The sequence below is a fragment of the Phaenicophaeus curvirostris genome, chromosome 2, assembly GCF_032191515.1.
Source record: "Phaenicophaeus curvirostris isolate KB17595 chromosome 2, BPBGC_Pcur_1.0, whole genome shotgun sequence".
In the NCBI taxonomy this organism is placed as follows: domain Eukaryota; kingdom Metazoa; phylum Chordata; class Aves; order Cuculiformes; family Cuculidae; genus Phaenicophaeus; species Phaenicophaeus curvirostris.
In genome coordinates, this window is record NC_091393.1 from 15,419,185 (window position 1) to 15,444,589 (window position 25,405).

At 38.7% G+C, this 25,405-nt stretch overlaps 1 protein-coding gene across 2 annotated transcripts in view; it reads right to left on the reverse strand.

Moving 5' to 3' along the window:
* The window catches only part of KCNQ5 (potassium voltage-gated channel subfamily Q member 5), a 284,616-nt gene that overhangs the window by 258,527 nt on the left and 684 nt on the right, over nucleotides 1-25,405 (reverse strand). The gene's annotated exons all lie outside the window — the stretch shown is intronic.

The following is a 25,405-nucleotide window of genomic DNA, read 5'->3' on the forward strand; positions in this document are numbered from 1 at the left end:
AACAACTTCTTTCATCTTTTACAGAGTACAAACCACCATATCTGGGCCTTGACACTTTCAAAGGTGTCTTGCTGGCACAGAGGCTCCAAGGGAACCAACAAATTACAATGTCCCAGGCCAGGGTACCACCAACTCCCTTCCTCAATAATTTATCCGCACACTGGGGCAACAAGCTTGCAAGAAAACCTACTAGAAAGTTTCTCCACACAGCATACCTCCCAGCTCAGCAATGCATGGAAGATCATACACTAATTAGACTTTGTCTTTCATTTTCAACAGGCATTGCAACTAAAACAAAATCACTTGTTTCAAATTTCTTATCACTTCCCTCTCTATAACACAACCAGACTGGAGTATTTCTGTCCAAATTGTCTACACAAGGAATCCGAATATGCAAATCTACTCATTCTAACAAAAATAGGCTTACCCATCAGATCATATTTTGGCATGTTGAGATAGGAATTCTCATCTCTGTCTTGTTTTCCAGCTCCCTTATTTATTCCAAGAAGAAAAAACCTCATGAATTTTAAGAAATAATTAACAGAATAATTAACAGCTTTCTTTGTATTTTTTTTCCTTTGAATTTGTTTTCAGTTTAAATTGCATTAGAAGTACATAACATTAAATAACCCCTGGAAATTTTTAGAGGTAGAAGCATATAAAATGTTAACTGACAATATAAATTATATTGGCACGTTTACAGTATTTAAAATATTTTAATATAAATAGGCAAAATGCTTACTTTTTACTTTACAGATGTAGACAGAAATGAATTGCATCAATTCACACTATTTTTAATAACTTATCACTACTCATCAAGATTACAATTCTTATATATCACCTCTTGTACTTCATTTCCTTAGGAAGAACCATTATTGGTCACATTTTTGCTGGAACGAAAACAGTGTTTACTCTCTAACTTGTGGAAAAGTGGCTTTACTCCCATTTCTAATTTCAGAGTGGAACTGATTATGACTGGGTTATGAACCCATATCCCACAGAGAGCCAATAAAAACATAAATAGGAAAAAAAATTTCATGAAGAACTTTATAATAATATTTGTAATAGAATTCTGTTGGCATTCTGCAATTTTGCTAGAATGTTTACAACTCTACAAATATTAGAAAACTAAAAGGGGCACAGACTTTAACTTTTTGCACATTTACAGCTGATATAAGTATGGCATTTACTTAAGTCTTTCAGAAACTGTTCTTGTCCTTCGAAATCATCAGTATCTTACAAATAATTCTTGATTAAACAATGGATAATCTTTGATTAGTTTATTTCTTCAGTATCTCTGAAATGCTACTAACTGGCTTATTAAGACGACAATATTCTCTTATAAACATGACAAGGAAAGTATATGTAGAATAAAAAGGAATGCTAGGCATTTCTTCTCAGTTGCTTGTTTTTCTTCTTTATTTTAGACATGCCATGATCTTTCTTCAGAGAAAGGGAAAAAAAAAAACCCACAAAACCCAACCAAAACCAGTACAAGCACCCTCTTTCCAATAGCCTTCTTTCCATCCAAGCCCTTCAATGACCTTTTCTTGAAGAAAACAGCATTTCAGCTTTCATATAACTTCAGTTCTTAACCCCTCTGCCTAGAGCTATTAGCTATCCTGCCAACTAGTCACAAATAAAATGGATTTTTTGTGATCTAGACACATTCCCAGAAAGAGGTATCATCTAATTCCATTGACACCGACAATCTTTAGCCATTGAGTAAGTGATATTCAAATAAGGAAACCTGAAGGGGAACATGCCTTATCACGTTGCTGATTTCCACAGCATTCAGCACGTGTAGATGCAATGGCATTCAAATACACAGGGTGGGATGTAACAAAAGTACTGCTGCTGTTTGAGCGTCACATATGTGAGTGAGGTTAACCAAGTCTTCTGTTTGCATTAGTTGCCAAGTTTATAACTGAATTAGTTCATATACAGATACACTGTATATGCACAGCTCAATCTCCACTCCTGCTAATCAGCTGAAATGTGTATCCAACATTAAGTATGTTGTTTCTAAGGTGTTGTACACCCTAACAGGGTGTTCAGTTTTGAATCTGCTGAAGCTAAAGGGTGGGGGAAAAAAGACAAACCAAACCAAAACCCACAAGAGAGAAAGTATTCCTCAGTGACAGTTACTAATCAGCAGCAGAAAATAAGTGAAACTTTAAATCATTGTTCTCCTGAAAGCCATGAAATGAAAACAAAGCCACTTAGGATGGAACCTTCTTCGCCACCAACAGGCGATTTTCTGTGCCGCCAACATTGTGAATGGCACTCTAATAATTAACAACAGGTACAGCTGAAAATTTAATGAAGGGATATGACTACATGTCATTTTGCTGAAGCATGATATTGCATTTTCTGTGTACTGCAGATCAGCAAAGTCTCTCTAAACCACTTGATATTAAAACAAGTAGATTTAAAATTAAAATAATTTACTCAAAAATTAATTTATTCAGTAGAGTTTGAATGTGAACAGCTAAACTGTTATTCTACTGAACAGCTACCCAAGGGAAAGTCTCCATTCAAGACTAATAAAGTGTCATTTTCCAAACTAATAAAAAGAAGATACTATTCAGTAACAAAAAGATAGGATGATTATGCTTTTGCTGTGAAAGACAAAAATCAATTTATTCAGTAGAGTTTGAATGTGAACAGCTAAACTGTTATTCTACTGAACAGTTACCCAAGGGAAAGTCTCCATTCAAGACTAATAAAGTGTCATTTTCCAAACCAATAAAAAGAAGATACTATTCAGTAACAAAAAGATAGGATGATTATGCTTTTGCTGTGAAAGACAAAGGACTACAGAAGAGAAACTTGCAGGTGTTCTTTTACTTTTACTGTACAAAATACTGAGTATATTTAGTGTTTTCTCTGTTTTCCACACAGTCTCAAGTGTTTGTACAATATAATTTAATGTACTTCCCACAGTACAGTTGCATGAGCTCCCTAAGGAGTAAGAGCATTTCTGGAAGCTTTTGAAGGCGCAAAGTGCCTTTCCCTCACGGCTCCTCCATCCACCCCATACATCTGGCCTGGTCCAAGCAGTGCTCTGTATTCTGCTTTCTTGGCAACCTCTCTCTGTTTATTCACTTCTTGCAGCTCAGTGGGCACCCAGTTTATTTAGAGAGTTTTCTTTGGACAACATTTCTAAATGCTGGTAACTATGTAGAAAGCACTATCACTGCTTAACATCAACATCTATCAGGGCTGGTAAAAGGGTATAATTTCTCACATTTGTATTCATCACCCTTTTGTTCACAGAGATTAAGCAACAGGTGTGGGGGTATCTCACATTTGTCTTTCAGGAAAACTCTCATTCAACAGGAATGCTGTTCTTGTTCATGGTGGAAAGACCTTAGTGACAAGGCAATTTTAATATGTTGGGACTTGCATTTTATTCAGGTTAACCTTTGAGACAGAGGATTCATATTTTCCTTGCAAAGTACAATGCCTGTTTATGGGACAAGAAAATCAGTGTTACCATTACCACTCCGCTAAGTCAGCTGTCCTCAACAAACCAAGTGTATTCTCAAAAAAATGCTGTGTAGTCTTGAAATGCTACTGTAAGCTTCTGGGAATACAGTCAGTTCAGTTTTCTTCAATAACGGATGGGCTAGCAGTGGGATTGGAGTTGGATTCTTACGGAAACAAGACCTCTGCAATCAGGTAGCTTGTGTGTGTGCTCAACTGTTCCAGTCTCCTTCAAAGCAAATCAACTTTTCAGCCCAGTAGCCGAATTCAGACTTGACAGATGGGGAAATTCACAAAAATGTTTCCTGCTTTTACATATTTAATGAAAATAAATGACCTGGCAGAGGAAAGAAACTCTGTGCAAATCCTGTGCCAAAGAAAGGGTACAGCATGTGACACAGCTCGAACTGCACATCAGAAATGCATAGGAAAGAAATCTGCGATATGCCAAGTCTGAAGAAAAATCATCAGACTGAGCTCTGATCATCTTAAGGCACCAAAACAAGAAATAAATCCAGAAATGTAATTCCAGGTTTTATTAATTCTGCTGCTTATGGAGCTACCTGTTAATTAAAATCATGGTAATTTTCCACTCACCTAGTACCTCTTCCATTTTTTTAAATCGTTAACTTTATGTGTAAGTAACAGAACTTGGAAAACAGAACAACCAATATTGTCTTGTAATTAGTCAATAAAAATGAAGCAAGTTGTGTGGCTGCCAAATACTTCTGCAAAATGTGCAGCAGTAACTGCTTTTCAACTACAGTAAAATTTACAGCAGAAATACCTGCTTGCTGATGATCAGGCTCCCCGCAATGCCCATGTCTGTCCAAGCCAAGCAAGAGAGTTTGCTCTGTGCTTGCCTAGCACATCCAGGAACTACAGACACCTCAACAACTCACTCCCACTGAAATTCAACACGTTCAGCGTGCCTCATATGTTACAAAAATTAATCTGTGCAGTCCACATAGTAGTCCAAAATCAGCAATGGTGGTATCTAGCACTAACTTCTAACCTTAACTTTAAAAAAATATGAAATCTAGAATTATCAGCTGTGCCACATTGTCCCTACATACCTAGTGAGCTGCGATCATTAGGAGACATCTGGAGTAGCAAGGTAAGAGACATGCCACAGGGCATCAGTGACCTGTTGTTTTTACCCTCAAATTTTGGGCAGAAGGTTAGTAAGGAGCTCCAAGCAACTCCATAGTGAACATTCCCCACAGATCAAACACAGCAACAATGGAAATGGTCTGGATCACTCCATTTCCAACATGTTGCATATTTTAATTTCAATCAAAACAATTAGATATTTATTTAAACAACAAAATATTCAAGATCTGGACTGGACATAAAAATTCCCACAGAATTTTTATTAAAAAAACAGAATATTTTTCAATTCTGGATTAAATCAGGGGAAATATTAAGTGCAGAATCCTTCAAAATTATTTAATTTAAAAAAACTACATGGGAACATGGTAGGATCTCCAAAGCTCTAGTTACCAAACTCATGAATGTCGCTGCTCACTGGGCTTCACCTCAGCTTGTCTACTGTTCAACAAGCTGTGGAGAGGTCCACTAGGGAAACACAGATGAAATATGGTCAGCTGGAAGTGCAGGCATCTACAGCAGCAGGCAGATAGCAAGACAGACTGGTGGGCAGGAGTGAGAAGCAAAGGAGTTTGGAGAGTCATCATCATCTGCCGCCCTTGCAGTTAGAACTGCAGCAAAATCAACAAGTTCCTGAGGCACTTCCTTGTCGTTCTCCTTTAGAAACAAATATTAACCAAGCTTAGTAAGGTTAGGAGTAATAGAAATTGCCAAACAAACATTTTTTTTTCCCAGACCTCAATACTGAATGACACTCAATTGATATTTCATAGCATAACGTGAAAAAGACCGTACAGCTTTTAAGTTATTTTCTTGATCTAAGAAATCCACACTACTGTTACAGTAGCACCTGGCAGAAAAACATAAGCACATTTAAGGGCACATGTTCCTATGAATATTTTTTATATCAAGAGTGTAGCCTCAAAAAGCTCCTTTATGCTTAAAGATGTGACTACTCTAAATGAATCATAGAAGTTAGTGGTTGTTGCACTGGCTTCTCAAGCTGTTATTTTATGCCTAAAGCCAAATCTAAAGGAAGCAACACCAGAGTGTAACATCAACTTGTCTTCACTTACTGGCTTGCTTCATTTGCATTCTCTCAAGAAGGAGCTGTGAAATGTTAAACAACCTGAAGAATATTTCTAACTTGTAACAGCAACTTCGCTTTGATGGGTTGCATAACAAAAAGGCTTCTTTTTCTTAAAAGTATTTCAAGAACAAAAAATACTACATCATACTACTAAACACAAAACCACTACTACACTCGTTATTTATCAGTCCAAGCATTTCATACTTCCATATAAGGTCCACAAATTACGCATTTGGTATCTGAACTGCTCTTTCGTTAAGCTCTGCAACTCTACTTTGCACTTTTAATACTGAACTGTGCCTCCTAGAGCACCAACCACAGTGAAGAAGCTCGTTTCTTAGAGTATCAGCCTCCCTCTGTGAATTCCTCATGAAAAACACAGGGAAAAAACCTCTAATAGGAGTCTGGCTTCTTTGCAGATAACCGACACGTCGAAAGGCAAAGAGGGGAAATGGAAAAGAGAAAATGCCTGCTTGGGAATATTTAGCAAAAATTTCTCCTGGAAAAAAAAAAGAGTACCAATTCACAAGTATCTAAACTTTCATCAAAGGAAATGATGGAATTTCTTTGTCCTTAACAGGACTGTTAAAGAGTCCGCAAAGCATTTTGATTTCAGGTGAAAAAGTTCTCATAGCGAAGTGAAGCTCAACACATTAAAAAACCCCACTACGCTATGGCTCTGCAAACTCAGCTATTAAGTATATTTGGGTATGTCTATCCTGCTAAACAGAAGGTGGCCAGGAGAAGGTCTTGGGTACCACACTCCTGAACACTTCAGCTGTTCAGCCCCCAGCTCTGATTTGCTCTTTGTCTTCGGGGACAGATTGCTCCCATGACCCCTCATTTTTGGGAAGAAGGACATGGGATAGATGAAGAGGCCATGCAGGTCATAAAATGTGATTTAAGTTTCATGCTATAAAAACCACCATTCTGGTGGGCTGCAACACAGTTTTCTCATTCTTTTGGATAATTTGCACCAAAAAAAGTGTTGCTAAAGGATGGCCACTTGATGCACAGAAGAAGACCCTGGCCAAGTATAAGACAGGACAGATGCAGTCCAGCTCTGGTGCAAGTTAGCCCTAAGATGTGTGGAAAGGGGAAAGCCTGCATCATTTCGCAGCTGCTATGTTCAACAGCCTGTTTGTACATACATGTATACATCTAAACTTATGTATAAGTGCATTGAATGGATGCACGTTATGGTGTGTCTATAATGTGTTGGGACTGATTCACTTTGTGGTACTTCTGGTATGCAGCTATCCTGAAGAATAAACCAGTATATATATTAAGTAACAGTTAAACTTGTTCACATTGCACTGGCACATCTATCCGGCGTATGGGTGCTATGTCAAAAGAATGAAACAACATCATAGAGAGAAGGGAAATGTTAAAACACAGAAGGAATGCCAGAAGTTTTGAAAGCTACACAGCAAAGGATAAACACTGACATCAATATTATTTTCAAAAAATGACTTTGTCTGGTTTTTAGAATGGGCTAAAAAAATATTTTCCCCCTTTTTAAAAAAAACCCCAAAAATACCACAGCAATTTCCCAAAATTTTAGCTTTGGCTTTATACTTCCACTCTTTGCATCTCCAATGTCACTTCATTTTTTCTCTCTCGGTAATTCACGATGTTGTCCATGTTATTTCCTGGAATTTTAGGGAATGAACACTTAACTGAATTATAAAATGTATTTTAAATAAAATAAACTGAGTAATCTAATCTTAAGTATTTAGTATAGTTTTGCAAAACGTATCTTTTAAATGGAGTATTTTTAATCTTAAAGTAAGGTTTCAGAGAAAAAAAAATCACATGGAAAGGTTTTTAGTAGGGGAAATAAACAAGACTCAAAAGACCACACATTTAAAAAGAAAATAAATGAAAAAACGGAATAGGGAAAAAGCCTAAGTAACCATAAATACAAAACCATAGTGATCCAAACTTAGTATTCACGTCACTACAGACTTCAAGACTGACTGCCCAGATTTGAAGTAACTGTCATAACAACAGCAGACCAGCAGCTTAGCAGCACCAAAAAGCAGGCCAGGTTTCCCACATGGCTGCATCTTGGTAGACATTTATTGGTATCTCCCAGAGAAAACCATGTCTGCTGTCAGCCAAGGGTAAATAACAAAGTGGATCCGCTCAAGCAAAGAACATAAGACAATGGCAGATCTCAATATATAAATCTAAAGAAAGAATAAAAGTAGATAATAGGTTTCTTTATAAAAGTGCATAACAAATGGAATTTCTTACCTACGGCTTTAAATTCTATCTGGTTTTCTTAGGAGGCAGTATTTTCAGTACATGGAGGTGTGCAATTTTGTGCCATGAGTATTAGCATATTTCTTGAATTTCAAGGAAACCAATATTTTATACTGCTGTACGTAATTGCCCCCAGGTGTGTCTCAATTGCTACCCATAAGGATTTTACTCCATTATTTACACACAAGCAATTAAGCACATAATCATGTTTGATGCAGCTAACAGTTATCTGTTCAACAGAATCTTAATCTCCAAATATACGGAAACATTTCTTAGATAATTTTCCTTTTTCTGTAAGAATTATAGCCAAACTGCTTTCTTTCTCTAGTGACAGATTCAAACCCATTAGTTAGGAGCCAAAAATTATCAGCAGTGAATAATTCTGTTGTCTCCTGGAATATAAGCTGCTGGTTTTAGCCCTGTATTCGATTTGCACCATGCACCAACGTCCAGTACCCCTAATGAGCGCCCTTCTCAGCAGGCTGGTCACGCAAACCAGACTACGCAATCTACAGAAACAAAACTCACTTTCAACAGCAATGCCCCAGGACAGGGTTATAGAAAGCAGAAATTTGTGACATTTCAGTGCTAGTTCTACATAGCCACTCTGAGATTGTACAGGACACCTACATTTCCAGGAATGTCCATCTGGCATATTGCATACGTATCAAAGTCATAATTATTAAAGGAAAAAAAAAAGGTAAAAATAAAAAAAAGGGGGAAAACTCACAATTTTATTATTACCAAGAGGCTCATAAGAATAAATACAAACATAATTCAAAGTTAAATGGCATTTAAAAAAAAAAAAAATTCAAACCATCCCTTATAGATCTGAATTTTGTGTGCCTGGAAAGTTACACAAAACATGTTGCTCCGGGGCTGCACCTTATTATACCGGGCAGCCAGAAATAGGTGTATCTGACTCAGAATTTCTGCATGCTTTGCCAACCAATCAAACCATAAGAAATGCAAGCTATAGTTAAATTAAGCAATGAAACACCGCAAGCTGCAAGTTGTAACGTATCGGCACACACCACACTGCAAGGAAGAAGAAACAGGAAACAGCTTCAAAGCAGTTGTCCCTGGTCCTGCCAAGAGTATCATCACAACTGTGACTATATGCAATTTGAGCCAAAGGAACCACTATTCTAAACTCAATGTTACCGAATGGATTTAACATCAAACGAGGATAAGTGCACTAAAGCAGTGACATTTTTGACTGCCAGCTACCACCTTTTTTAAACCTTTATAAGTGCAAGGTTGTTTTCAATTCATAAAGAATCCTCTCTGTAGACAGAATCTCCCAGCTAGACTTTAATGTCTCTAACAAACACAGAACTTGCATAAACCCAGACCCACCAAGCAAGTCATGCTGAGACTTTGTCACTAACCTTAAGCTCAAAAGATAATGTCAGGTGCTATATTTTGCAAGTGGTCCAGGACAGGTGGGCAATAGAACAAATGACCCCTCAAAAAAACATGCTTATCCAGGTCTCTTCTTTGTGAAGCATCTCTGTGATGGAGGATGCAGTTAAGCTGTTTTAATTTACTCTTTCTTTTTCACAACACTATGCAAGCAAATTGTGCAAATCAAATGGACGAAACCTGGTCCCAGAGACTTTAAAAAAAAATGTATTTCATCATGAGAACATTAAGGATTTTTGTTTTCATACCCCAAGGGTGGTCATTAATAACTAGCAACTTAGGCAAAGATGCCAGAAAAAGCACAAAAGAAAACAATAGGTTAATTCTCATACACTTGCTGCCTTTTAAGAAAGTTAAAAACCTACCGTAACAGTAAGACTAAGAACTATAAAGCAATTACAGTCATTGATATCCACTGCCTACAAAGACAGTGATGACAGAGGAGAGGGAGATGAGAGAATAGGACTATTTAGTTAGAAGGGACCTACAGTGATCATGTAGTTCAACTGTCAGAAGGAGAAAACATTAAAGGAGGAACAAGTACGTGATCCATACCAATACTGAGAACTGGCCATTAATAGCTGCTTTTCCATAGAACCATTGTAACCCTGCTAACGCAGTCATTTAACTAACTTGTAAGGTCTTTTTCTAAATGGGATGTGATAAGTCTTGAGTTTGAGTTGCAAGGAGTTCTTTTAGTTGATAGTTACGTGTCAAGTAATGCAGCAATAAATTCCAACTTAACCTCAACTGCATTATATGAATACATGGAGGTTTTAGACTGATAATATAAAGAACAGTCTTCATCTATATTCATTATGAAGCAAACTCTGCTATTAAACACTGCTGTGCACAAAGGCTGCAAACATAATATAAAATCAGCTATCAAACTAAAATATGTTTAAGAGCTGTTTGAACAACTGAAGTATTTCCTATTGATTTTAGATTAGGAACATATCCAGATTTCCATGCCTGCAAGAGAACAATAAAACTACATGTAGCAAAATATGTTATTTTGTACCATATCATTTTCTGAACACTATGGTTACCTTTGCAGCAGTATTTTAATGGCTACTTTTCACGGAGAAGTATTTTGCTACTTGCAGTCACTGTTATTCATTGCAAATAGATAAAGCAGAGATCTAAACTCATTGTCTACAGCATATTGTAATCTACAGCAGCTGCAGGTGTTTTCCACATACCACACCACAGTTCATGCAGCACAAGTGATCCCTTGTGAGGCTGCACAAGACAGCAATGACACAGGACTGATATAAAACTGAAGCGCAATTTTCTTTTCACTACACTGCACTCTTAGAAAATTCAAGAATACAACAATGAAGCATCCTATTTCTTCACTGGTATTTTGCTTGAGTAAGAGCTTCTGGATTGAGCATGGAGTTAATGGCTAGTAAACAGCTTTGGGATTTGGCCTGCCACTTTTACCTGCTAACGACTTCTCCATCCAAAAGTACTAATGTTTGATATAAATATAAATCATGTTCTCTGCTTTCATTAACGGGGACAGCAATGTATGTCAGCACCTTTATATATATATATATGAACATCTACATGCTTGAATGCATCAGAGAGTTTTCTGAAAGCTTAAAATAGTGCAAGCTAAATGCCACACTGCTGATGGGATTTCAAAGGAAATAAACCACTGTCATAAAAGCTGTGCTCTTTTCATCCCTCAGCAATGTCCATGGAGTCCTCTTACAAGGGTGACCATTAGCAAACCCTTAGGTTCCAGTTCCATGGTCCTCTGAAGGAGGACTTGAATTAATCAGAGAGCGCAGAGGAAGGAAAAGATCATTAGTCCCTTAAGAAACCAACTGGGCACCACTGAAAGAAGAAAAAACTGACTGTCAGAGTAGCTATAAAGCCACTCAAAGGCAAGTCTGACTTCTTTATTTTAGTGACTTTTTAGAAAATACCTGAAAACTGCTAAGATTAAAATGGAGCTTTTCTTTACTTCTTCCCCCCCCAGGACAGAAGAGCTGAGAGTCTTATTTGCTTTGTCTTTGTGGAAGACAAAGGTGTCTATATGATCAAGGGTGAGGTCTCAAGAAAGTGTAAGTTCTCTTTGGTTTTGCTATGGTTTGACCATGCTATGGTATGGAGAGGCCACACATTTCTATCTTTCCCAGTGCATTCTCTGAGGCATGAAAAAGGCAAATACAAAAGGCAACCAGAAGTTTTCTGTATGTGTGCATGCATGCAACAGATTCTAAGGTCAATGTTAATGAACACAATGAAAGAGCAGACATAGTTGACTCAGCCTACCTAGACACAATATTAATCAATTTTAAACACCTATCATCTAGAGATTAGCTGATAAGACAGAAAAACTACTTGAGACTTTCAGTTGCAAAGATCTCAATTGCTCTTCCATCCTAGGTCACAAGCAATAATATTCTTTTTTTATTCCTGTTTTTCAACAATTTGCATGGTTTTATACAAGGGTCTAAAAGTTTGGTAGAATGTCCTGAAAGACACAGTGATGATACCACAGTAATATGACCAGCTGACATTAATACGCTTCACCTAGTCTAATTAAGTCCATTCCCATTCCATACTTCAGACTGAAAAAGTATACAGATGTAGAAGCCTGTTGAGAGAAGGAGCTTCATAAAATCATACCTTAAAACAAATAAACTACTCCAATTTATGTCTAACTTTTCCAATGTTTGTCAAGCCTTAAGATTTTGACAACAGCCTGTTTCAAAGAACCCATGAGACTGACATCAATCTGTTCTCCCAGGGCATCCCATTGATTGCTTTCCCCACATTCTTGCTAGTCTTTATCAGCCACTTAATATCTCACGGGGTTTTAGCTCCCAACCACAGAAAAAGTCATAAGACTTGGGGTATCTACCACAATTAATTCATCTGTATCCTCGCATCCCTGCCACATGCTGGGAAGCGGTGTTGCATTTCCGCTTGTTCTTCCACCAATCATCCATTTCTCTAACTGAGTATCTACTGACAAAGCCAAATAATGCAGGAGGAAAACTGTCATTAACCATGTGATGAATTACATTGATAAAATAGTTACACAGTGAAATTCCCAGCTAATCTAACAGCTCAGTATCTGCCAAAATAACTGTCACTTTCGAAAAGTGACTGGAAAAAAATACACCGTATTTTTAGTTACAGGTTTACTGAAGTTTGTTCCAGTTGCAGTAAGATAGAAATGCACCCATGTTAGTCTTCTGCTGTCAGTAGTTTGTTGTTGAATGAACAGCACTTCTATCACATGTTCCTGAGGTTGCTGGACCAAGCAAAAAGGAACAGTTCCATTTATTGTTTTTTCCCACTTAATAAATCATACAAAGTTGCCTTTCTCCTTTCCTTACTCAATTTTAAATGCAATTTAAAAATTAACTAGGCAGATGCTTCTTACAGCTATTGAAAGTTAAGAGAAATAACTTTCTCCCTGGGCAGTAAGAGGAGCTAACTCTGAGCTGAGCAGCAGGGGTCATACACACCTACAGGGCCAAGCACTCAGAACGTACTGTTGAGACCAGACAGAGGGAGGTTGCAAGAACTGAAATATTAAGAGTTTGAGTGGTAGTTTGAGCTCTGCTGACAGATAGGACCTATCTTTGAGATACAAGGTAGACAGAAATCATATTAGGAATGACAAAGGTCCATCTCAAACAATGCCTGCATTACCATCCTGAATAAAAGACAGTGATGCTATTGCCTGGGGTAATTTAGAAAAAGGTAAGAAGAGAATTAGCATTTGCCTACGATGGTGACCAATGCCATTGTTTTGCTTTTCTATGTTATTTTAAAAGCAAAGACAGATTTCTTCCATCAAGAATTTTCACTGTTTGCAGAGCATCTAAGACACTAACAGACAGCTAGACAGGTAACTAGAACTCCCAAGAATAAAACTGACAGAAATACTTGGTATTATTTAATCATGAACTTGTATCTCCTGCATTTGTTACAAGAAAGAAGTCTGAAGTTTTAGTGAATGACAATCTGCAGAGCTGTGGCTGGGTGTGTCATCATTTTCACAAGGTATTCTAAGAATTTTCCAGTATTCTGCATTAATTATCGCTTTTAATAAAACTAAAAAAGCGTTAATGATTTTTTAGAACACATAACCTGTAATTTCAAGGGCTAGACTGCAAGATACCAGCTTTACCCTCCTGCCAGAAACAGTATGAACTGTATGTGTAGTGATTTGTTGCCGTCACCTGCACACCCTCTAGAGGTAGGCAAGGCAGCCCTCAGTTTGGAACTAATCCAGGGATCCATACTTGGAACTGCATAACCTGCCAACGTCACATACCCATTACAGTAAGCCTCACGTTTAAAGGCAAGGCTGAAAGACAGAACTTTATTACTGAGCCATCACAACATACTGAATGCAGCAGACACCCTGTGCATTCATAAGACATAGCTCTGTGATACACGCCAGGCTGTGATGAAGGCAAATTCTGGTTCATTGCAGGGTGCTAAATGTAAGTATTTGGAGTTGAGTAGACCCCCACAGTATTCCTAACCCATTCACAAAATCGAAATATACCTCAGATCACTTAACTGACTTGTCTCTAAAAGATTTCAAAATCTTTAAAACTGTTCACATTTTCATGCAGGATCATTTTCATTCTAGTCTTATTTCACAGAGACTTGCCTCTTTTCCACACAAGACAGAGAAGAATACATTTCTACCAGGGATTAATAAACCTGAAGAACGAAGAACACAATCAAAATTTCATAAGATCATATTTCTTAAATGCGGAGCACTCTGCTAGTTAATTTTATCTTCCAGATACAGATCGTATCTGAAAAGTCAATGTGTTGTCTTAATATATCCAAGATTTCAGTCACTATCAGTTATATTATTTATGATTAATTCCTAAAGCTGGTGATAACGGCCAGCAAAAAAGAATGCCACAACCTTTCATTGTGGTAATGTAATTTACAGATACAGGCAGATGAAAAAGTGCTGGAAAGCAAAATCATACAAAGGATTTTTCCAAGTAAATACTTCTCTTCTGACACTTACTGGTGTGATATCACACTTGGGTTTGGTAGAGCTACTTCAGCTCCAATTTTCCCATTAATGAAGAGCAGCAATAATGAAATTTAATCTTCCATTATAATATTTTTAGATATCTTTTATATTTTATGGATATCATTGACTCAACTACGATTTCAAGGAGAATTTCCCTGGAGAGGAATATGACTGAATGAACTCCTTCCTGCAGGAAAAATCCCTGAGGATTGTGTTTCTCACCAGGCTAAAGGGTATTCAGAAATACTGAAATTTCAGAAGCACCTCCCTAGTTTTTTCTCCAAGTGTAGATGTCTCCATACTGGAGGTCAGACATTGGCCTGCACTGTGCTCACCCAGCAGCATCCCTGCCTGTCAAACAACCCACAAGAGCGGCTAAAAAGTGACCTACACTCCAGCAGAGAGTGGAGCCAGATGGGAATAGACTATCTGAGGCTCAATCTCAGCACGAGATTTACACAAACATTTACCAAATGAAAAGCTGTCAGAAATACAATCAGGCAGTGAATAAAATTTTCATGCTGTAGTAAAAATATTACTGATTTCCTCAGGTCTGCACACAGAGTCAAGACCTCAATGGAAGAAAAATGTGAAGATCAATACTATGTTTTATTTATATATAAATGCAATAAATTGAGTCATGCTAGTACTTCAGCACTCTCTCTCTACAGAAAGAGAAAATAAAAGGGGAAAATGCTAATTAAAACAATATTAATAATGTAAGACAAACACATTTCTATCCTGAAAGTAATATTCATTATCAGTCAAATAGACATTCATAAATTCTCCTTCACCTCAATGATCTTGTTCCCACCCAGACAATTTCTCCTGCCTCTGCAATTCCACAAATGCTCTTAATATAATTCTCCCTTCACAATGTCTCCAAACAGCAAAATGTAATGTGAAGTGCTCACATATCCATAATGCAGCAGCTTTGAAGATAGGCCTTTCTCTCTCCATAGAAGAATTTCTCAATTATAACCTCAGAAACTTTGCATACATTTTTCTAATTCAGATGAAGTTTTGCCATCATCTCTAATTGAAACATAAGAGAGAGCTTTTACCAATGCTCAGTTTGATGATTTCAAATAATTACAATTTAAGTGCATGAAACTATTAATAATACCACTAAAAAGTATGTCTACAAGCATTTCAGGATGAAAATAAAAATTCTTTTCAGATTGTTTGTAATGCAGGATCATCACCTGCCTCACCCCTGCCTACAATAACCTCTTGATTCCAATACCCCAGCAAATAGATTATTTGCAGATGCCAAATCACGAGTTTAGTCAGCAGTCATGCATGACCTCTGAGGAAGCCCAACTTCTTTCCACACAGTACCTCCAATCACCAAATGAAATCTATTGTTTCTAAGCTTAAGGGGAAAGAACTATGTCTGTTTGAACAAACTGTTCTATTATATAAAAATTTACAACACCCACAGACATTAGCAAAGCTGTTCCTCTTCTATTCTAAATTCTGCTTCATCTTCAGTCTACAGATGCAGTTGGGACATCTTGAAGAGAGAAACATCCACAGATTAAATGACTAGTGATGGAATAAATCACTCCAGAACATGCGTACTTATTGCAACTAGCTACTGTTGCACAGGAAGTGTACTGAAGCCTCCTTGGAAAAAACCCAAAACATTTAATTAATATTTCTAGTGGCCAAAGGCATGAGAAGGCTGAAAGTAGGTTGTAGGGAGATGGGTGTCTGTGTCTTCTCCAAAGGAACAAGTAATAGGAAAAGAAGAAAAGGCCTCAAGTTGTGCCATGGGAGGTTTAGATTGGATATTAGGTAAAACTACTTCACAGAAAGGGTTGACAAGCATTGGAACAGGCTGCCCAGGAAAGTTGTAGAGTCATCACCCCTAGAGGTATTTAAGAAGTACAGACGTGGCACTTAAGGACATGGTTTAGTAGAGGACTGGACAGTGACAGATTTAGGGTTGGACTTGACAATGTTGAAATTTTTTTCCAACCTAAAGAATTCTATGATTCTAAGTCCTACCTCCCAATTGCACTTCACAAGGATCTGAGGGACAAGCCTAAGAAAAAACCTCCAACTGCCAGCACAGTCTCTTCTTTCCTCCCTGTTGCACAGATATCTGCAAGTAGCTCATTCGTGCAGTGCTTTACATTTCCTGCCACACATACATATACTTTTGCAAAGAGCAGTTAAAAGCAAGACTGTCTTCCTTCCTGTGGCAATGGTTCATCTGATGCACAAGAAAAAAATCCGACTCTACAAGAAAGTAGCAACTGCAGAGAGATGAGAGGAGAGAGATTCCTTTCCTCCTAATGATTTTAAAGACTATTTCCAACGTCAGTCAGCATAACTTTTCTTGGATGTAGAAGAGTTTTTCAAGGCAATGAGTTCGCTGTGTGATTTCCTGGCAACACAGTGATGCTTATTCTGTGGTGCTGGGCCACCTGAAGGGAAGAGGACATCCCCTGCTCGCCAGCCCTGGCAGCAGTGCAGGCGCTGCTCCAGCCTCCCCATGCCAGCTTCGAATGAGCCAGCACGTGCCTTTCTCCAAAGACACAGCAGTTTTGCCATTGAAAAGACATGGTTACTGATACAGACTTGTATCCTCAGGAGATCGACCTGCATTTCCACGCTCACTGCCAATGACGAGTGGCCCTCCACTCCCACTACTTACAGAAATGCATCCAAAACAATATTTCATCCTAATTTTCCCACAGAAGGCCCTCTCAAGTATGTCAGGATCCTTTCACTTATTTCGAAAGGCCCCAGCAGTAACTTCTAAGTGCACTCCTGCCAAGAGAGCCTGGAAGAGGAAGATTTGTGCATTTGCTTCTAATGGATAATTCTTAGATACCGTGGTTATAGATGAGCTTAGGCTGGAGAAAGCAATTACATTTAAAGCTCTAGGAGAAGTTAGATGCTATTTCTGACTGAATGACCTCAAAAGGGTGTGTGCAGATGCTCTAATCTACGACACTTGTGAATTAGGGAAGCATCTGAATGTGTTTGGTAGATTTTCTTTTCCTCTCAAAGCAGAAAGATTTTACTCTCTTGCTTTTGTTACACTTGACTCCTGGCACCATTCTTTTACTACCGTTTGATATTGGGAATGACTACAATAAAATATAAATCTACATAAGTCTTGAAAGGTGTAATATGTTTGCTTTGTGGAGCTAGGGAGTCTCAAAGCAAGAAGGAAGCCAAGACAAACAGGAATATACTACTTAAATCAAGAAGTGGGCAGGTACAGAACTTCCTTTGTTCATTATTTCTAATCAGTTTAAGAGCATGATTCACTTGTTAAACTTCATTCTATACAAACGAGGAGAAGAAAGTGAATTACCCATTGAATGCACAATAGAATAATGAAAGGAAGCTGCAGGTACTCCATGCCTTCGAAAATCATTCACTCCTCAAGAAAATGCTTACATACATATTTATGTCCATCTCTGTGGAGGAAAATATGCACATTTATGTTTGAAGATCTTTTTGGGTGAAGGCCAAACTGAGAAATTCAGATACGTCTAGCTGGAGGACTGTGTCCACCTCTGAATCACTGTACCAGTCTGTATATATTAAGAAGTAAACACGGTATTTCAAGAAGAAGACGCTGCCTGAAACTACACATTCATGCCCAAAGTGACGAACGTTTTGCTGAGCTTCCTGTAATGCAATTACATTGCAACTCAGACAGCTACCCCGAGATAAATATAATGCTCAACAGAAATGTGAAAATATGCCTTGTAAAAGCAGCTGACCTGTAAGACAGAATTTGAACTTTTAATTAATATCTTTAAAGGACATTTACGTTGCACATGAGTACAGCAACTGCTGAAAATTATTTTGCAATAGATAAACTGTACAGCTGATGAATGTTCTACCTTAACTGACTGTGGTGGCAATCTCTTGGGTAATCTGCACCTGCTCTCTTACAGGAAATCTGTAAACCAAACTTAAAAAACAATCTCACAGAGAAAATGAGAAAGCAGAAATAAAAAACAAGATACAACGATCCCCTAACTCTGCATAGTTTACGTAACAGGTACTTAGAGATGAATCTCAATGCACTAGCGTTAATTAAAAAAAAAGCCAGAACGCATGCTCTGTTGTTTAATGGTTTGCAAAAGGAAAAAGTAACATTTATTTTAAGAGTAAACATCTGCCTCATTAGGAATAATGTAGCAAACAACGTCTACTATGTATAAATGTTAAATATTTTTCATTCGATAGTATCCTTTATGCTTTCATTGATTTTCTTCAGACATTCATGGTAATGGAAATACGAACCATATAAAAATGTTAAACACCTGGCAATTAAGTTTAACCTTTGAATTATTAAGAAACAACTACCTTACAGCAGTAAGCTTTATTTGCAATGTCAGGAGTTTACATTATCTAGGAATAAAATGTTTTCCTTCCATATATTTTCTCCATCAAGGTTGATAAAGTTACAAACCATGTATTTTTCCTCTCCACTGAAACTATTATGAAAAACTTTACTGCATTTTTATGATTATTGGTAAATATATTAGTGATGTCTATTCTCCTGAATAGAGAAATTACTACTGATGACTGAATGATCATTGGTATTCCATTTGGTTGATACTAGAAATTATTTGCAAGTCTTGCAAAAATATTAGTTCAATTGTACTTCCATCCAACTCAGGAAACTTAATTAAGCTGCGAACAACAACAGTAAAAACACAGTTAGATTTGGAGCATGGAAAAAGCATCAAGTCTGTATAGGTATCATGACTTTTATTTTTACTTTCAAAAGTCAAATACCACAGAGGCCTAAAAAATGCCGGCAGAAAAAAACAGAGGTGTCTAAGCTCATTAAGCCATCATCTAGAGCCTACTCTGGAAGTCTGTCACTTAAATACTGTCTTACAGGAAATTAAAATCTTTCTTGCATCCTCTAAAACAACTATTCCTTTGATTCAGTATACATTTAATGCCACACTACTTATACAGAGATCATCCAACCCCTGGACAACATGTATAATTTCAGGCAACATCTTTCACCATATGAAGTCACAGAGAGTCCATGTAGAGTCCCCACACCACACAAGATCCTCAGTAAGAAAGACAAGAAATGTCTTGCCCAATACCAGCACACAAAATAAAACAGATCTACGGTAGCACTCTCACTCCCAAATATAATGCTAATTGTGTGCTTTTTGCATGATTGAAAAAATTGGAGCAAAAAGATAATTATGAAGAAAGCTCTTATCTCACTTCATGCTTAAAGGCTGGGAGGAGATGGAGAAGACCCTGCGTGCGACGGTTGTACATTTATTTAAAACCTTAAAAACCCAAGCGCTAATCTAAGATAATATTCACCTTCCTAACAACATACACAATTCCTAATCCCACTTGAACTTAATGACAAATAGAAGATAGTCCACGTCAATGAACTTTTACCAGTTCAGGTGTTGGTGACTCTTTCTCAAAAAAAAACTTATGTTCTCTTCTTTCTAGGATACCGAAGCCGTTGATTTTTATGACAAATTAGTTGTTTCCCCTGAACCACTACTCAGAGTCAGAAAGCAAGGCCAGAACAAATGAGAAAATTCAGTAGACTGAGCCTCAAAAAATAAAACATGAAGCAGTACTCCACTAAGGTAAGCACACATCTACCTACTAAGGGAAATATTACATGATAAACATTCCTGATACTTATCTACTCAAAATCCATTGATGGGCAATAGCTCTCCAGCAAAAAACAAATGATAAAAGAGAAGCTAGGTGTTATGTATTGCCCATGACAGGGTTCCAGGAGGGGAATGCTGTCCATGAACAACACCAGGAAAGAGAAGAAATGAAGCACTGTTGACCATTTCACATTCTCTGCCAATCACAGTAAAAGTGCAAGCGGTTTTAAAGATTCATATCTGCACCTCAATGGTCAGTGCACAGTGACTGAAATAGTACAAGAAAACATAGGACGTGAACCTAAAAACCTATGAACTACAATAAAGAGAAAAACAGAGATCTGAATCTGGTGCAGAACAAACCCATCTGGGTTTTTGCAGAACAAAACCAACTGGGTGGCGGTTCCACCAAAAAGGTCTTCAGTGTTTCTGCAGACACAGCAGGCTGAGTACAAGCCAACAGTATGCTCTCATCAGAAATAAAGCAAGAAGCATACAGACACCTTAGGGGATTGGGGCCATCAGGCTGAAGAAAGTTATTTTTCTCCTCTACGCAACATGGTCTCACCCTATGGCACCCAGTTGTGTTCCCCGCAGATGTGCAGAAGCTGCAAGAGAAGCAGGAGAGCAAGCAAGGTAGTCAGAACCCTCAAGCTTGTGTCTAACACAGAGAAATTGAAGGAGCTGAGCTTGTTCAGTCTGATAAGAGGGTGATCTAACAGGTGCCTACAACTACTTGAACAGAAATTACAAAGATGTTTAATTTTTTACCTCCTTAGTACCTAATAAAATTTGCTTGGCCACATCATTTATGTTGTCAATCCAATTATTTGTAAATCAGCTGTTATTTTGTTAGCACATGTAAAAATATATTGTTATCCTGACAACATAAGACCCTGACTCTGAAATGGTGTTTGAAAAGATTTAAGCCACAGATTTACTTAGAGTGCACCTGGAATTCATTACATGCCTTGAGATGAATAAAGCAAAGAGATAAAATAATTTCTCCTACTTTCTAATAGTAGAAGAAAAAACAAGTATTTAGGCTGTTGCACGTTATTGTTTTTTAAACAGTGTGGAACCTCCCTGCAGTGCTGCTAGCTCACATGCAGACACTGCTATTCGACAGTTATCTGACCCGATCAGTTATGTCCTTTCTGGGAGATACAGAAAGCTAAAATAGCTAGTTAAATCTTGGTGGGCATCATTAGAATTTTTTTAGAAATAATTTTTCAGCCCTCTTTCCATCAATAGCACAAAGGACAAGAACATCATTATACAGGCTTTTCAATTCACCTAGTACTGAACCTACTGTCTCCAGCAACAGTCAACAGAGGATGCCAGTGGAAACCTATCAGTACAGGTCATGCAAAGTGATACTGCCCTTGTGCACACATCCAGCCCTGCAATTTGTGATTCAGAAACTTCCAGAGCAAAGGTGGTGACTTTCTAAAGCGAAGGACATCCCCCCAACAAACGTTAAAGACTTTGGCATGGAATATATTACAAAGAAGTCAGTAAGAAACAGATACTTTTATTATTCCTGAAATAAATCCAACATGTTACATTTGGAAAATTATGCAAATAATTATATCTTACCACTATAAACAATATCAAAGCGTAGTATCTTTTTTTTCCTGAACTTCTCGAGTCATCTTTTTGAGAATGTCAACTAAGAATAAAAATAATACAAAATCCTTATGACAACTGAAGATGATACCCAGAGTTAAAATTGCAAGAAATCTGGAAGTCCCCTTTGATCATTCTAAGGCAATGTCTATAACATTTTTATCAAAACAAACAACCCAAAATAATCTAAGAAACAACAACAGCAACAACAGAAAGAAATCCTATGACATTGCAAGGCAATACTTTTGAAAAGTTACAATATCACATTTTAAAGTAAGTGCGCACACGTTAAATATGCACATGCTCCATGTGTAGGTGATGTGGTGTGACATAAATATTTTACCAGCAGGAGTTTAAGTTACTGACTCATTACTCACAAATGGTATGAATGTTCTTTTCTGATTTTATAAGTGTTAATATTGTTGGTGTTACTGAATGATTAAGAACAGAAGACCATGGTATCTGGAAAGTTTTTAAAAAACTTACTGTAAAGACCTTAGATTTTTAACTAGTGCTTCCATGTAAAGAACTACTGAAGTACACAAAAAGGGGCCAAAAAACATGTAATGTATGGTTCTACCCCCAGCACAACTATACTGAAGTCAAAGGCCTTTGCTGAAGAGTAAGTCCTTCCTCTAGCAGCAGAAGTTTGGGGAACAGCTGTCTTCTTCAGCTTTTTGCAAGTTTATATATACAAATAAGCTAGACAATTGACTTCTGAATGTAGGTCAAAACACTCATTCCTCACATGGCTGGCCTATTTTTCTGTCTTATTTGAAAGGGCAAAAAGAGAAAAGAAGAACTAACTGTGCATAATTCTCAGCTTTAAATTGTTTTTCTCTATGGAAATGAGAATGAAAATACCACTGCAGGGATGGTTCCTTTTTTTTTTTTCTAATTGGCGCTTAATTCCCCGCTTCTTATTTCAAAACCATCAGGCAAACCTAAATAAACTTCCAGATCAAAAACTTTAAAGTGAAACTCTGAAACCATTCTTGCGTTCCTTCAACTTGCGTATAAGAACGTGCTTCGTTTCAGAAGACCAATGATCTACACAGAAGGTCTCACACCAGAGAGCCCATTCGTGTAACAGAAATAGTACAGAGCTATAACGGTCTCTCCTGCAGTCAAGAATAGCTTAGCAGAGGTAGAAGCAGACATCTCATCTGCGTACTTAGTAATGTCTTAGCAACTCTAACCTATTTGTCTGTTTCAAGACTTTTTTTCAAATAGCGGCATTGTTTGTTGTTTTTTTTAAAAAATTCTGTAAGAAAGAATGTTTTCCAAGATGCAATTATATTTGATCAGATTGCTGAAAAAAGAATTGAGCCTGAAACACCAAAAGCATTATCTGAATATCTAGCAGTCATTAAAACAGAATTATATAAATACATTAAAATAATTATAGACTGGCAATGAGGATGGCTGTCAAACTGAAATCCAATGGAACTTGAAATGCACATTAAACATTGTAGCAATGACAGATCCTTAAAGGTCCTTATTACTGGGTGCCTTCATATTACAGTAATGTTTCGAGCTTTTTCACACAGATCTGCGCAAATAAAAGATGTAATGTTGGCATTTACAGCTGCCAAAATTGCCATTTGCAATTAAAAATTAAAACTGGCACTCTTTCTATGCAGGCAATTATCTAAACGCAGCTGGCAATCTTCCTTGTTTACAGTGCCGCTGTGTCATGACTTCACTCTGAAAATTTACTTTTTCTGGGGAGGTTTAAACTTGTCAACTTTATTTCCAATTTGAACTTTACTTGGTTTAATGATTTTCATCATCAGAAAGGTCCAAAACTCCAATTTATGGATTTTGTATGGTAACTTCAGGTGCTGCAGTAAGACAATTCCTAGCAAATACTTCAGTGATTCTCAGAACAGTAATTAACATCCATCTCTGCCTCAGGATAATACCTGTAAGAACCCAAACAGCAAAATGTACCAAATAAATGACCTCCAAGAAGAAAGTTCAGTCTGTAAGAGCAGATTTTCACAGTAAAACAGAGAGAATGGGCACATCATCTAAGTAGAAAACAATCCTTTTACTCAACAAAATATTACGTATGTTTCTACTGCTTGTTATCTATAGCAACTTTGATCTACTAAATAAATCTTTACACAAACTATCTTATTAATTGGACTGCCATGCTTTTGGCAAAGTACTTTTTTCACTTATAAAACTTCTATCAAAGCAGTATTTGGTGATTCCTCTGATGCAGGGAGAGGAACACTTCACGCTATCAAACATCTTTCAGGGAAGCTGGGTTTTTTACCAAAGCTGCTGTAACCCCTAGCTTGATTCTGACAACTAACATGGAAATATAGCTACCTACCGCATCTCAATTATCTTCCATTTCCTTTAAGGAATATTTTCTGTAGTTAATCATAAAAGTACTGTGTATTATATCCCTGATGCAGTGAGGCTTATCATCCTTTCTCTGTAATCTATCACAATGTTTTCATCTAGGACTGCAATCCATTGCAACGATTCCTTGCCAGACAGCACTGAACATCTTGCTCAACCATCCAAAAGGCTCCCGAGTCGGGCCTTTCCCCTGAATATTACCAAAACCTGCAAAAATACGGGACTGCTAATGAACGAAGGAGCATCACTGGCCTTGGAGGTACTTTAGGTATCTGGAGACCTCACACAGCTCTCCCAGGCCAGCCCCTGTCACTAAGGCAGCACAAGTTTCCCAGCGCAGTGACAGCACCGCTCTCCAGAGAGTGATGCGACGGGATGTGCGTTTTGTTCACCGGCTCTTTTACAGTGAGGGCCACAGGAGGAGTCACTTGCTAAGACACAAACCGCAGGAACGACAGATAACGAGAGGACAGCGCTGCCACAGCAGGGGCTGCTGGCTGCACCCTTCCTCGGGGGTGGCCCTGGGTGGCAGCATCCCTCGGGGGTGACAGCATCCCTCGGGGGGCGACAGCATCTCTCGGGGGTGGCCCTGGGTGGCAGCATCCCTCGGGGGGTGACAGCATCCCTCGGGGGGTAACCCTGGGTAGCAGCATCCCTCGGGGATGGCCCCGGGTGGCAGCATCCTTCGGGTGGCAGCATCCCTCGGGGATGACCCCGCGTGGCAGCATCCCTCGGGGACCGCTGGGAGCACACGCGTGGGAACCACGCACGGTGCCCGCAGGGTGGGAAACACACGCGCTCCGAAAAAAATAAAACCAACAAAACCAAAAAACACGCGGGAGGAAGGAAAGGCACCGGCGCGGCTTCTCCGGTGCGTCGCTAACTTTTCAAAGTGCGCAGCGCGCTCGCTGTCTCCGGGGCTCCCGCAGCCCCCCAAGCGCCCGGGAGACAAGCCGGGGCGCGCTTCCCCGCCGTGCTCTCCTCCTCGGCTCCTTCTGCCGAGTAACCCAAGCTTCCCCTCCATCGCTTCCCAGCAAGGGCTGCGAGGAGTTCCCGTCGCCCGCGGAGCGCCGCGCAGCAGGTGGCAGCGGCTGCTCTGCCGCCCCGGGCGCTTTACGGGGGGCTCCCGGGGCTCCCTGGGGGAGCGACACCGGAGGGATGCGCGGGGAGCGGAGGAGGGATGCTCGGGGAGCGACCCTGGAGGGATGCTCGGGGAGCGAAAGAGGGATGCTTGTGGACCGACGCCGGAGGGATGCTCGGGGAGGGGAGGAGGGATGCTTGGGGAGCGAACCCGGAGGGATGCTTGAGGACCGACCCCGGAGGGATGCTCGGGGAGTG